Source organism: Chiloscyllium punctatum, chromosome 14 (genome assembly GCF_047496795.1).
Source record: "Chiloscyllium punctatum isolate Juve2018m chromosome 14, sChiPun1.3, whole genome shotgun sequence".
Lineage (NCBI taxonomy): Eukaryota > Metazoa > Chordata > Chondrichthyes > Orectolobiformes > Hemiscylliidae > Chiloscyllium > Chiloscyllium punctatum.
The window spans coordinates 103,949,305-103,962,414 of NC_092752.1; positions in this window are offsets into that span (position 1 = coordinate 103,949,305).

Below are 13,110 nucleotides of genomic sequence, written 5' to 3' on the forward strand. Positions count from 1 at the left end.
TGGAAATATGTTTCATTGCCCCAAATCATCAAAGGTGCTGTCTAAATGTGCATCTTTCTTTCTATCTGTCTGAGTTCACAATCAGATGGACAGGTCAATGTCTGAGTGTCTTACCAAATCCCTGATTAAATCCACCTCCCCCACAATCTCAGGTGCCTCGCCACTCACTGGGTCATGGAGAAACTCTGCCGTTACAATGAGAACTGTCTTTGCTGTCACCGCTCCTCGTACTTATACCTAATCCTCACTTTCCTTCATTAAATCCCAGCAGCCTCTAGTCCACCCACATGGACATGTTGAAGAGCATGACAGGAGAATGGATTGAAACCGAGAGTTCAATAGCTAAAATGAAATAGGAAGAAGGAAATAAACGGTGATTGTGTATCCCAGGGGATCCAGACTCCAGGATTAGTCCTTGTGGGCATTCCCGCAGTAATACAAGACAACATTCCATGATGACAGTTAAACCCGGGTGGCAGGAGAGGGAGCCACTGAACATTAGCAGTTTTAGTTCAAACACAGGAGTTAGTCAGTCAGTCAGTCAGTCAGTCACATTGTCAGTCAGTAACAATGGACAGTTCGACATGGAAGTGAAGTGAGCAGTGAGGGGAAATGTTACCACAAGTTGACGATGGATAACTTTCATTGGAACAGGAGAAGGCCATTCAGCCCCATGACTTTGCTCTGCCATTCATGATGATCATAGCTGACGTGTGACCTAACGTACAATTTTCAAAACCCTCTAATTTCATCAATAAACTCCTCTGCAACACACAAGGTGAGTATTGGAAAACTAAACATCTGCAAATGCTGGGAAATCAGAAAAAAAAACAGAAATTGCTGGAAAATTTCAGCAGATCTGACAGCATCTGTGGAGAGTGAACCTTTCAGGACCAGTGACCAGTCAGGTGACCAGCTGCAGCTAACCATTCTGCCTGTTCTGGAACACTCTCTGGAACAGGTTCTGGTGTGCGATTGTCAATAATAACTGAGAGAAACAGGAGGACGGACTCAATCAGAATAAGGAATTCACGTAACCCTCCCAGTGGGACACTCACCGACACAGTCACACTGCGGAGAGGCCATTCACCTGCTCCACGTATGGGAGGGGATTTACTCAATCTTACAATCTGCTGAGGCACCAGAGATAGCACAGTGGATTTTGACCCTTCACCTGCTCCATGTGTGAGAAAGGATTCATTCAAATCTCTCACCTGCTGAGACATTAGTGCATTCCACCAGGGAGAGGCCATTCACCTGCTCAGTGTGTGGGAAAGGATTCACTCAGTCCTCTGACCTGCTTAAAACACTAGCGAGCTCACTCTGGAGAATGATCATTCACTTGTTCCCAGTGTGGGGGGAGATTCACTCAAATTCAGCACCTGCGGAGTCCCCAGTGAGCCCACACAGGGGGAGAGGACATTCAGATGGTCAGTGTGGGAGAAGGGATTCAGTGATTCATCCTGCCCCCTGAGACCCCAGTGAGCCCACACACGGGGAAGAGGACATTCAGGTGGTCAGTGTGGGAGCAGGGATTCAGTGATTCATCCCTCCTGCTGAGACCTCAAGGAGCCCACACAGGGGAGAGGCCATTCAGATGCTTAGTGTGGGAGAAGGGATTCAGTGATTCATCCTGCCCCCAAGACTCCAACGGGTTCACTCTGGGTAGGAGCTGTTCACCCCTCTGTGTGACAAGGGATTTGCTGCGTCTTCAACACGATTGAGAGCCCAGTGAGTGCTCACAGGGAAGTGGTCATCCCCCTGCTCCGTGTGGGCTGCAGGACTCTGATTCTGATGTTACTGTCAATCAGAGTCAGGAGTGGACCTTGTACATGATGACACTGCTGGAGTATTGATGTTGTTGTTAACCACATTAACTGGGCTGGAGGTGACTGAACTTACATTGCCACTTTCTGAACCTCAGGATTTCTCTCTGGGCAGTAAGTCTCCACAAACAGCACTGTGACAATGAGCAGGGATCATCTGTTTTGATCTAAATTGTGACTAGCACAGCTGCTTCACAGCATCAGGTACAAGGTTGGAGTCCAGCCTTGGTCAACGGCCTGTGTGGAGTTCCCACATTCTCCCCAGGATAGTGTGGGTCCCCCCGAGGTGCTCTAGTTTCCTCCCACAGCCCAAAGATGTGCAGGTTAGGTGGATCAGTCGTGCTAAATTGTCCACAGTATCCAGGATTGTGCAGACTAGGTGGATCAGCCATGGGAAATGCAGTGTTACAGTGATAGAGTGCTCTGGGCGTGATGTTCTTTTGATGGTCGCTGGGGTTTGATGGGCCGATGCTCTCCTTCCACACTGTAGGGATTTTATTCTATGATTGAGCATAAAGGCTACACAGCAGGGTGTCCTTAGAGAAGTAGCATGTAGTGTGGATCAATGCTCTCGATGCCTTTAGATAGAGGTGGGCACCGCAGGGGATACAGTACTTCATCTCCACCGCTGCCCCCTCCCCACAACTCTACTTTGATTTAGTCCCTTCTCACTCTGTCCCTTGTAATGGTTTGCTTGGCCCGTAATGGGCTTTGTTTGGAAATATTCAATTGGTTACACAAATGGTTTACTGCTGGTGATTATATGTCTCGACTAGAGTGGTGCTGGAAAAGCACAGCAGATCAGGCAGGATCCGAGGAGCTGGAAAATCAACGTTTTGGCGAGAGGCCATTTCCAGCACCACCCTAATCTAGGCTCTGGTTTCCAACATCTGCAGTCCTCACTTTTGCACTGCTGGAGATTATAGGTTAACCAAAAGCAAAATGGCGTAATGATAATTTTGATGGTGGGAAGGTTGTTGTGCTCACATTTCTGGGTCAGAGAAATAGGGACAAAGTACGCTTCACACCTCACAGAATGACAATTGAAAAGCAGTTAAATCAAACCGAAGGTTCAGACAGGGAGGGAATATTTCCCTGGAGTTTAAGTAGCTGGAAAGTGATGGTGTCTGGGAATAGACAGGATTTTGTTTAACAGGAGGTTGAAAGCTTTAAAACTGTTATATTCAGACAGTTGACGTTATTTTCTTTAATTTTATTTGCTGTGCAAAAACTTTTGCAACATTTTAAAGCCAAAATTTAGAAACCTTGTGTTAAAGATAAATGTTAAATAAAATCCATCAAACCATCCCTCACTGAAAACTGTTGTGGAAGTGCAATCGCCTGGAGAATCCCTGCCCACTTCTTCCTACACGGGCTCCATGACTGTATACATACCTGGGAGATAGCAGCAGGAGGAGACCATTCAGCCTTTCAATCCTGCTCCACCATTCAATGGGAAACAGCTGACCATCCAGCTCAGTCTCCTGTTCCTGCTGTGTTCCAATCCCCTTTCATGACTTTACCTTGAAGAACTATATCTAAGTCCTCATTTAGCTTCACTGCCTTTTGTTCCAGTGGCGTTGCGGTGTTCCTGTGTGGGTGTAGGCAAGTGTAATGTGATGGTGCTGCCTCCTGGAGGATGCACTCAGCATCCCTCATCATCCTGCAGTAACATCAACTGGGTTTCAGAAACGAGAGATAGAACCCATTTCCAGGATTTGGGCATCACTGGCTCAGCCAGCATTTATTCCCCAACTCTCGTTACCCTTGAGAAGATGGTAGTGAGCTGCTGTCTTGTACCATTCACAGTCCATTTGGCGCAGAGAGACCGACAATGCTGGGAGAGAGAGTGTTGCAGGATTTTGGTTGAGTGATTCTCCATCTTTGGTTCATCAAATGCTGGTCAACTTAATCACAATCTGCACCTGATTTTGATATTTCACCCTGCAAATCTTCACCATCTAGCACCCTGTATAAAGGAATATAAAGGTTAGAAATTCAGAGCAGACAATTCTAGTTTCTCTGGAATATCTTTTTCCCCTTTCTTCCCCCAAAGCTGTAACCCTCCAGCCCACTTACTCTCTCCAACCATTCTGACTCTACTGCCCCCTAATGTACACCCTCCTCATTCTCATGGAGTTGTTGATAAACAGATCCATGCCACCACTTCTCGTCCCTGGTTTGACTCTGCACCCTTTCTGGGTTCATTTCCTTTCCCTTCAGTTGCTGCAAGTCAATAATGTAACAGCAGAATGAAACAAAAGGAAACAGAAAGGGAGGTGGCAGATCCTGGACAGAACAGGAACCTTCAGTCTGGAAGAATGGGTCAGATTCTTCCTTGTTTCCCATTGGTCAATTCCCAGTGTTATGACAAGTTGCGAATGGAACTTGGTCCCATCTAGGCGTTGTGACACTTTGACCACCCCCCCCCCCACAACTAATCAATACTATAAGCAGATGCGTCCCTTTTCCTGCCAATCACAGTGTGAAATGCTTTCCGCTAGTTACTCCAAAGAACATGCTTCAAAACCCGCCCACATTCTGTACATGTACAGTGCTGGGTTTCCCCACACACGTGTGGTCCCTGCCTCAGGGACTGTGGGAGTTGTAGTCCACATGAAGCCTCTGGAGACCTGTCCCTGGAAAGTGAAAGAAAGTGTGGGCTGGAGGGTGTTGTATATAGGATACCCATTCAGACACACAGGACATGTGGGCTGTCACTGGGATTTACCGAGACATCTGCTTAGACACCCCGATTTCTGACGTAAGGAATATACATTCAGCCAATTGCGGGGTGGGGAGGTTAATAATGGGCAGCAGATTTTAAGCAGAGGTGGCTCAGTGGCGAGCACTGCTGCCTCATAGCGTCAGGGACCCGGGTTTGATTCCAGTGTTAGGCAACTGTGTGGAGTTTACACATTCTTCCCATGTCTGCATGGTTTTGTTCGGTGCTCCAGTTTCCTCCCACAGTCCAAAGATGTGCAGGTTAGGTGGATTGGTCATGCCAAATTGCTCACAGGGTCCATGCATTTGCTGGTTAGGCAATTAGCCACGGGAAATGCAGGGTTACAGGGAATGGGTGGATCTGAATGGGATGCTCATCATAGGGTTGGTGTGGAATCGATGGATGAATACCCTGTTTCTGCACTATAGGGACTCTATTCTATTCTCATGAAGAAGAATGTACCTATCTCAATGTGTTGTGAATCTGTGGAATTTCCTATTCAAAATGCGGTGGATGCCAAGACATGAGCAAATTTAATGAAGAGATACAGATTTTTAATTTGCAATGAGTTGAAGTGTGAGAGAGCAGGCGGGAAAATCCAGCTGAGACCGAGGTGAGCTCAATCGTCACCGTATTAAATGGTGGAGCTAGTTCGAAGGGCTGCATTGCCTCTCCTGGACCCAGTGCTTATCTTCTTACAGTAATAACTGGAAAGCTGAATCCAAAACTCACCACCTTCACCATAGGAGATTTTCAGAAACAGCAGGATAGTCAGGTGGATTATCATTCCAAACTTAGGTAGTGAGGAAGCATGTAGGAGATAACGATTTTGCAATTTTAAACTGAGGGGAGACAGTGATATATGGTTTTAGAATGTGTAGTACATTCACACCGTCCAGAATACTCTGTTGTGAATATCTATCCTGTACTTTGTTACAAAACCAAGGTCACTGACAATGAGACCAAAACACCCAGGAAACATCGCCCCCCCTCGTAATCTGATAAAAAGACTTGTCATTAATCTGGTTGAATTTAGAACACAGATGGAAAGCGGGAAGATTAAATCCAATCCCAAGATACTGTGCTTAAACAAAGGAGACTACAATAGGATGAGGCAGGAGTTGGCTAATGTAGACTGGAAGCAAAGACTTTACGGTGGGACAGTTGATGGACAGTGGAGGACTATCAAAGTAATTTTTCAAATTTCTCAGCAAAAGTATATATCAGTGAAAAGGAAGGACTGTAGGAAAAGGAGTAATCTGCCATGTCTAAGGAAATAAGGGAGTCTATGAAATTAAAGTAGAAGGCATACAAATTGGCAAAGACCAAGGATAAATACAGAGATTGGAAAAACTTCCAAGCTCAACAGAAAGCATGATGGGATTGGGGATAAAAAGTGATAAGTAACTATCCCCAGGAACAGAATAGCAGTTTACACTGCTAGAGGGAAACCTATTGTTTGGGGAACATACGGCCTCTGTAATTGTTGAAGCACGTAACTGTTACCATAGAGATAATCCTGATCAAGTTAAAAATCACAGCACACCCCAAAAGCTTGTACTTCCAAATAAACCTGTCGGACTATAACCTGGTGATGTGTGGTTTTAACTCTGTCCACCCCACCCCAACCCCAGCTCCTCCACATCACCACCCCGATAGACAGCCCCACTGAAACTGAAGTGCCTGTCAGGTACTTGAGGGAACCATGGGGGTGTAGGGGAGGGGTGTGTGGTTTAACCACAAAGTGTTGAACTGAACTAAACTTTTGAACTGCCGTTGCCATGGAGATAATATTGAGAGACAGTCTGTATTCAAAGTCACAAACCACAAAAGGTATAAGAAGGGGAGCCATACATCAGACAGGCGCGGAGTTACCTGATGCTGCCTGAAGGCGTTTTGTATGTACACTATCCAGGGAGTTGCTGTGTCTCATCAATAAAGATTCAAAGAAGACCTCTCAGAGTTCTGTGCCGATTTATTCCTATCCAGCAGGGTTCAGGAATATGAGCACACAACAGTCAGTCTTCACAGTGGAGGATACGAAGAGCATGCCAGTAATTGATAAGGAGACTGAGGAAGGTGAAGACCAAGAAACAACCATTATCACGAAAGAGTTAGAGCTGGGCAAGCTAATGGAGCAAAAGGTAAACAAGTCTCCTTGCCCTGATGGAATACATCCCATGATACCAACAAAGTTAGGGGGAGAAATAGCAAATGCACTTAGAGTTATAGCGTCCTGCAGCAGAGACAGGCCCTTTGGCCCAAACTGGCCCATGCCAATCAGAATGTCCATCCACACTAACCCCATTTCCCTGCACTTGGCCCATCTGCTTCTGAAACTTTCCTATCCATGTATTTGTCCAAATGTCTTTTACGTGTTGTTAATATACCCACCTTAACCACTTCCACTGGCAGCTCATTCCATATACATACCACCTTTGTGTCGAACAGTTGCCCCTCAGGTTCCCATGTATTCTTTCTCCTCTAACTTTAACCGGAGGCCCTCCAATCCTCGAGTCCCTGGGAAAAAGCCCAAGTGCATTCACCTTACCCATGCCTCTCATGGTCTTATAAACTTCTATAAAATATTCCCCCACAGTGTCCTCTGCTCTAAACAAAAAAGTCCTCAATTGTCCAACCTCTCCCTGTACCTCAGACCCCTGAGACCTGGTATCATCCTTGTAAATTTCTTCTTCACCTTTCCAGTTGAATTACTGAAACCTACACTGCACTCATCAAATTTCCTGTGTTCCCCCACGGCACTGGAACCGATGTGACAACGCCAATGGATTACAATCAATGATCAATAATTCACTCCATTACAACAATCCCATTTTCATAGCTTTTTCCATGATGCAGGAATCCTTTTGTCTTTCTGGTTTCATGGTTAATTGTCCTCATACAAAATCAAACTGTGGCTTACCTTTTCCAGGGAAATGTTCCATGATTGTTTAGACTTTCAAAAACCAATGAAATCTCTCTCCACAGTCCCCACGCTAACATGGACTTCGCTGTCTCAGTACTTTTTTCCAGTCACATGGACATTTGAAATATTCGTCCACGGACAGAATGCACCACCTTCCCATCCAGATGAAAAGGTCAATGATATTCAGATCGGCACTGATCCAGTAACATGAAGTTAAATTTGAATTTCTCAACTGCAAATCCCCCCTTTCAATACTCTATAACAGAGAAAACAGAAAGTGCTGGAGATCCTCAGCAGGTCTGGCAGCATCTGAAATGGTGACAGATGCAGGAAACATTGCAGCCTTGAAGAAGTGTTTAGATGATCACACCAGGCATGTGTGCTTGATGACCAATATGGATAAGATGTGGGCAGGGATCCCTTTCTGGAAGGGCCTTGGTGAGACCACACCTGGAGTACTGTATACACCTTTGTTCCCCTTTTCCAAGGAAGGCTCTCCTGGTTATTGAGAGAGTGTAAAGGAGGATCACTAGATGAGTCCTGGGATGTGAAGATAGTTAAGGACTGCAGATGCTGGAAGTCAGAGTCTGTACAATGTGGACCTGGGGAGGTGCAGCAGGTCAGGCAGCATCAGAGGAGCAGGAAGGTTGATGTTTTGGGTCAGGACCCTTTGTCAGTCTTGATAAATAGCCCTGACCCGAAACATCAACTTTCCAGCCCCATCGTATTCATGCTGGTCATCAAGCACCTATTTATTCTAGTTCCACGTTCTGGCACTGTGTGTAATCGATATTGTAGTGCCTGGTGTGATCATCTAAACACTTCTTTAAGGCTGCAATGTTTCCTGCATCTGTCATCATTTCAGATGATGACAGACTTGCTGAAGATCTCCAGCACTCTGTTTTTATTGCAGATTTCCACCATTTTGCTGAAGCACAGAGTCATAGACATGTAAACAACTCCATATTTTGTTGACTAACCTTCCTGGGGGGTCAGGACTGATGGCTGAAGAGGGACTCAATCTTCGTTTAATCCTCCTTTCCTTTGGCTTTCTGAGCTGCTAACTACATCACTAATATTCTACCTCCCATTCCCTGTCCTGAATCTGACCCTCTAAGCCTACACTTTAGTTCCCAAACCCCTGCCAGACTAGTTACAAACTCACCAACAGAACTGACAAAACCCCTACCAGATTTGTCTCAGCTCTGCCCAGGGGGTAACCGGTTAGGCTGGTATAGATCCCACCTAACCCAGAAACAGTCCCAGTGCCTGAAGAATCAAAACCCTTCTCTGGTACACCATTTCCCCAGCCACACATCCACCTGATCCACCTTCTCATTCCTGCTCTCATTAGCACATGGCACTGGGAGTAAGTCTGACATAATTACATTTCAGGAGCTACATTTTAATGCATCTCTGCTCTCCCTATGTCCAGCTTTCAGGCCCCCGTCCCTCTGTTTAGCGATGTCCTTGGTATCTGTGTGTTGCACGACCACGGCCTGTTTACCCTCCAGCTCCAGAATGTCCTGCAGCCACTCCATGATATCATGGATCTAGGCACCAGGGAGATTACATACCATCCTCGATTCATGTCTGTGGGCACAGAAGTGCCTGGCTGTACCCCTGATTATTGAATCCCCTGTCACTATAGCCCTGCCACTCTAATTCCTCTGGTTCTGATCAGCAGAGCTCTCTGTGGTGTCATGAACCTGGCTGATGCTGATTTCCCGAGAAGCTACGCCACCCATTCCCGCCCTTACAGAATCCCAAGTGGTATACAGTATCTGTATGAGAAGGGGATAACAACGGGGGACTCCTGGACTCACTTCCTGAGCCTTTTACTAGATCTGATATTCACCCATTCCCTTTCTGCCTGTGTAACCCTCACCTGCAGCGTGACTAACTCACTAAACGTGCTGTCCATAACATTCTCAGTATTGCAGATGCTCCACAGTGAGTCCACTCTCAGCTCCAGCTCTGAAAAGCAGTTTCCCAGTAGCTGCAGATGGGAACCCTTCCTGCACAAATAGCCATCAGGGACACTGGAAGCGGCCCTTATTTCCCACATTGTGCAAGAGGAGCACACCACGGGTCTGAGGGCTCCTGTCACAACGTCTTTCTACATTCATCCAGTTACTCCCATTAAGAGAATTTAAATGAGTGAGCAACCTTTCTTCACTTCAAACATGTCCATTGTAATAACAAAAAAGATCTTTACATAAGCTGATATGTCATACTTTAAAAACTTAAATACTCCACAGGTATCACTGACAAATTGGCTATTCCCATTGGGACTGTGAATTTCTGAAAGGCCTGAACTAAAACGGAGTTTCAGCTTCACCTTCTCCCTGTCTCACCTGACTATTTACACCCAACTCCAAAAGACTCTCATTGAGCCAAGCAGCCCTCACAGTACAGCCCTGTCATTTTCATTGTCTGCTCACACCTACACTGTACTGTTCCAATGCACCTCAATGGGAGCTCAGGACCAGCATTGCATCTTTCAATTCAGCCCTTTGAAACCCCAGAGTCAAAATGGACTTTATCAGTTTCTGAATGAACAGACAGTTGTCAGAATCTGGAACATTCCACCTGAAATGGTGCTGGAATTTGAATCCACGAGAAATTTGCAGAGAATTGGAAGTAGGGAGTTTACAGATTAACATTATAAAGTGGATGATTGAGACTAAATCTGACAGTTCCTGCAAAAAGACGAGGTGTAATTTGGATAAATCTGTGCTCTCTCTCAGGCCAATACCTTCTTCCACAGCTAGAGGGCCAAGAATTGAACACATACCCCAGGGGTGATCCAACCATGAACTTGAACATCTTTCTGCTTTTGGCTTGACAAAAATATTGAAATTATTTTCCCACAGACAGAACAGAAACTTTTCTCGTTCCACAGTTAAATGCCAATGATATTCAGATCCTGATGACTCCGCTGACTGTAGAAACTTGTTTTTTTGAGATCCCAGTCTCAATTAATATCCTATAAACTGAATTCACAAAACAAAGCTCACATTCACTGCAATATGAATAGTGAAGACAAACACTTCTCTCGGTATGTGTTTGATGTGTAAATGCTCCTCTTCAAATCACCCCGCCCCCACCCAGGAAGAGGACATGTGCATGCTCCTTGCGGTACCTTGCCCTAAATAAAGATTCTGGCCATAACCCAGGACCACTCACTGCCTGAGGCCCAAGCCATCTTCCCCTTGGCTGCAAACGTGGGACCAAGAGTTTCTAATTCAGACTAACTACCTTCCCAGAGTGTAACTAAACCCTCCCAGTCTACACTGATACATTTCATCTGGTTTCTGCTGCCACTCTCCCCTTTCCGCCTCCTACACACACCATGGGTTATCACGGGTCCAGTGACCCTTCCTCAGAACCGATGACAGCTGGGAAAATTAGAATCCCTTCAGGAAACAGGCCCTTTGGCCCAACAATTCCACACCCACCCTCCAAGGTTTATCCCACCCAGACCCATTCTCCTATTCTATTACCCTCCATTTCCCCGAACTAATGCACATCCCTGAACCCTACGGGAACCTTAGCTGGGCCAATTCACCGAACCTATAGATCTTTGGACTACAGGAGATAAGGGTTAAAGAGTAAATAATAGGTGGGGACAGAGCCCAAAGAGACACAGGAACATTTGGAAAGATAAAGGAGTGGGAAGGTGGAAAGCTGTTAATGGAGGAGACAGGAACCTTCTAGAATCTCAGTGGTGGAAATGGTGGCTGATGATCTACATTGTGCCTGCAAAAAAGACCCTGAGCTTCCAGTTGCCTGCGCTTTAACACACAAGACTGTTCCCTGTGTCATGCTTACTGCAGTGTTCCAGTGAAGTTTGATGCAAGCTGGAAGAACACTTCAGAACATACCAAATGGCTTCCTATTTCAAAGACTGCAATTTCCCCTCACATGTGGTCAACAATGCCCTCCAGTGTATCTCCTCCACTTCCCACACCACTGCCTTTGAACACCACTCCTCCAAATGCAACAAAGATGGAATCCCACCATCCTCACCTTCCACCCATATACAACGCATCATCCTCTGCTCTTTCCACCATCAGATCCAACCACCTGAGATATATTTCCCTCCCCACCCCTTTCAGCATTCCACAGATAACATACCTTCTGTGACTTCCACGTTCGATCCACGGTCCCCACCAACCCACCCTCCACTCTAAGCACCTTCGTTTGTCACTGCAAGAGGTGGAGAACCTGTGCCCACACCTTCCCCTCACCTCCAGCCAAGGCACCACTTGATCCTCCCACATCCAGCAGAGATTTCCCTGCCCACCCAAACAACTCACCTATTGTGTCTCTTGCTCTCAGGACACCAAATTGTGGAATATTTCAGGGAACATTTCTGGGACACATGCACCAACCAACCCCAACGCCCTGTGGCCGACCACTTCGGCTACCCCCCACCCCATCCGCCACCACGCTGCCAAGAACATGCAAGTCCTCCATCCCAAATCCGAGCCACCCGACACCTCGAGGAAGAACACCTCATCTTCCACCTTGGGAACTTCCAACCACACAGCATCAAGGTTTCCTCATCTCCCATCACCCAACTTATCTCAGATTCAACCCTCCAACTTGGCGCTGGCCTCTTGAACAGTCCCACCTGTCCATCTTCCTTTCCAATTATCCATTCCACCCTCTCACCACAACCCTCCATCTACAACTACCTATTGCCTCCCTAGCTCCCTTCCCCCCAACCCCAAAAACCCCTCCCTATTTATCTCTCAGCCGTATTCCACCACCCACATTTCTGACGAAGTGCTGACATGCCCAATACGTCAATTCTCCTGCTCCTTGGATGCTGCCTGATCAGCTGTACTTTTCCAGAGCCACACTTTAACACAAGCTGGAAGAACAACACCTCATCTCCCACTCTGGGACCCTGCAACCCTCTGGCTTCAACATCAAATTCAATAATTTTTGGTCCTCGTGTCTTTGCCCCCTACCTCACATACCAGGCCTTGTTATTACACACTACCGATGGTTAGCCACGAACAGTCCCCATAAACAGCTATTCCCCCTCCCCCTCATCCGATCGTTATCCACTCCTTTGTCCAAATGCTCTTATCTCTTTCTTTGGACTCTATCCCCACTTATCATTTACTCCTTAACCCCTACCTTCTGCATAAAAACAGACTTTTTTTTTCTCAGTAACAGCAGTTCCTGAGGAAGCGTCACTGGATCGAAAATGCGAACTGATTTCTTTTCACAGATGCTGACAGATCTGCTGAGCTTTTCCAGTATCTTCAGTTTGTTGTGTGTGATTTACAGCATCCGAAGTTCTTCTGGTTCTAATTTACCCGGAGTATCTCATTCAGGTCCAGCAGACTGAAACAGTGTTTATCAACCTTCCCAGTCCACACTAACTCCATCTCTCTCCCAGTATCTGCTGTCTCTCTCACTCCTTCATATTCAGTCCCCCCTCACAGTGACACTGCGCTTGCAAAGCTGATGGTCATGTGTTGGCCTGCTGGACCCACCCCTCATTCACTCCCATTGGCTGCAGGATCATACCAACTCTCCTATTGGTCTGAAGCTGTGTCAATCAGCCAGGCCCCATTGTGACCTGAATGGTGGGATCCTCCCAGATGCATCAG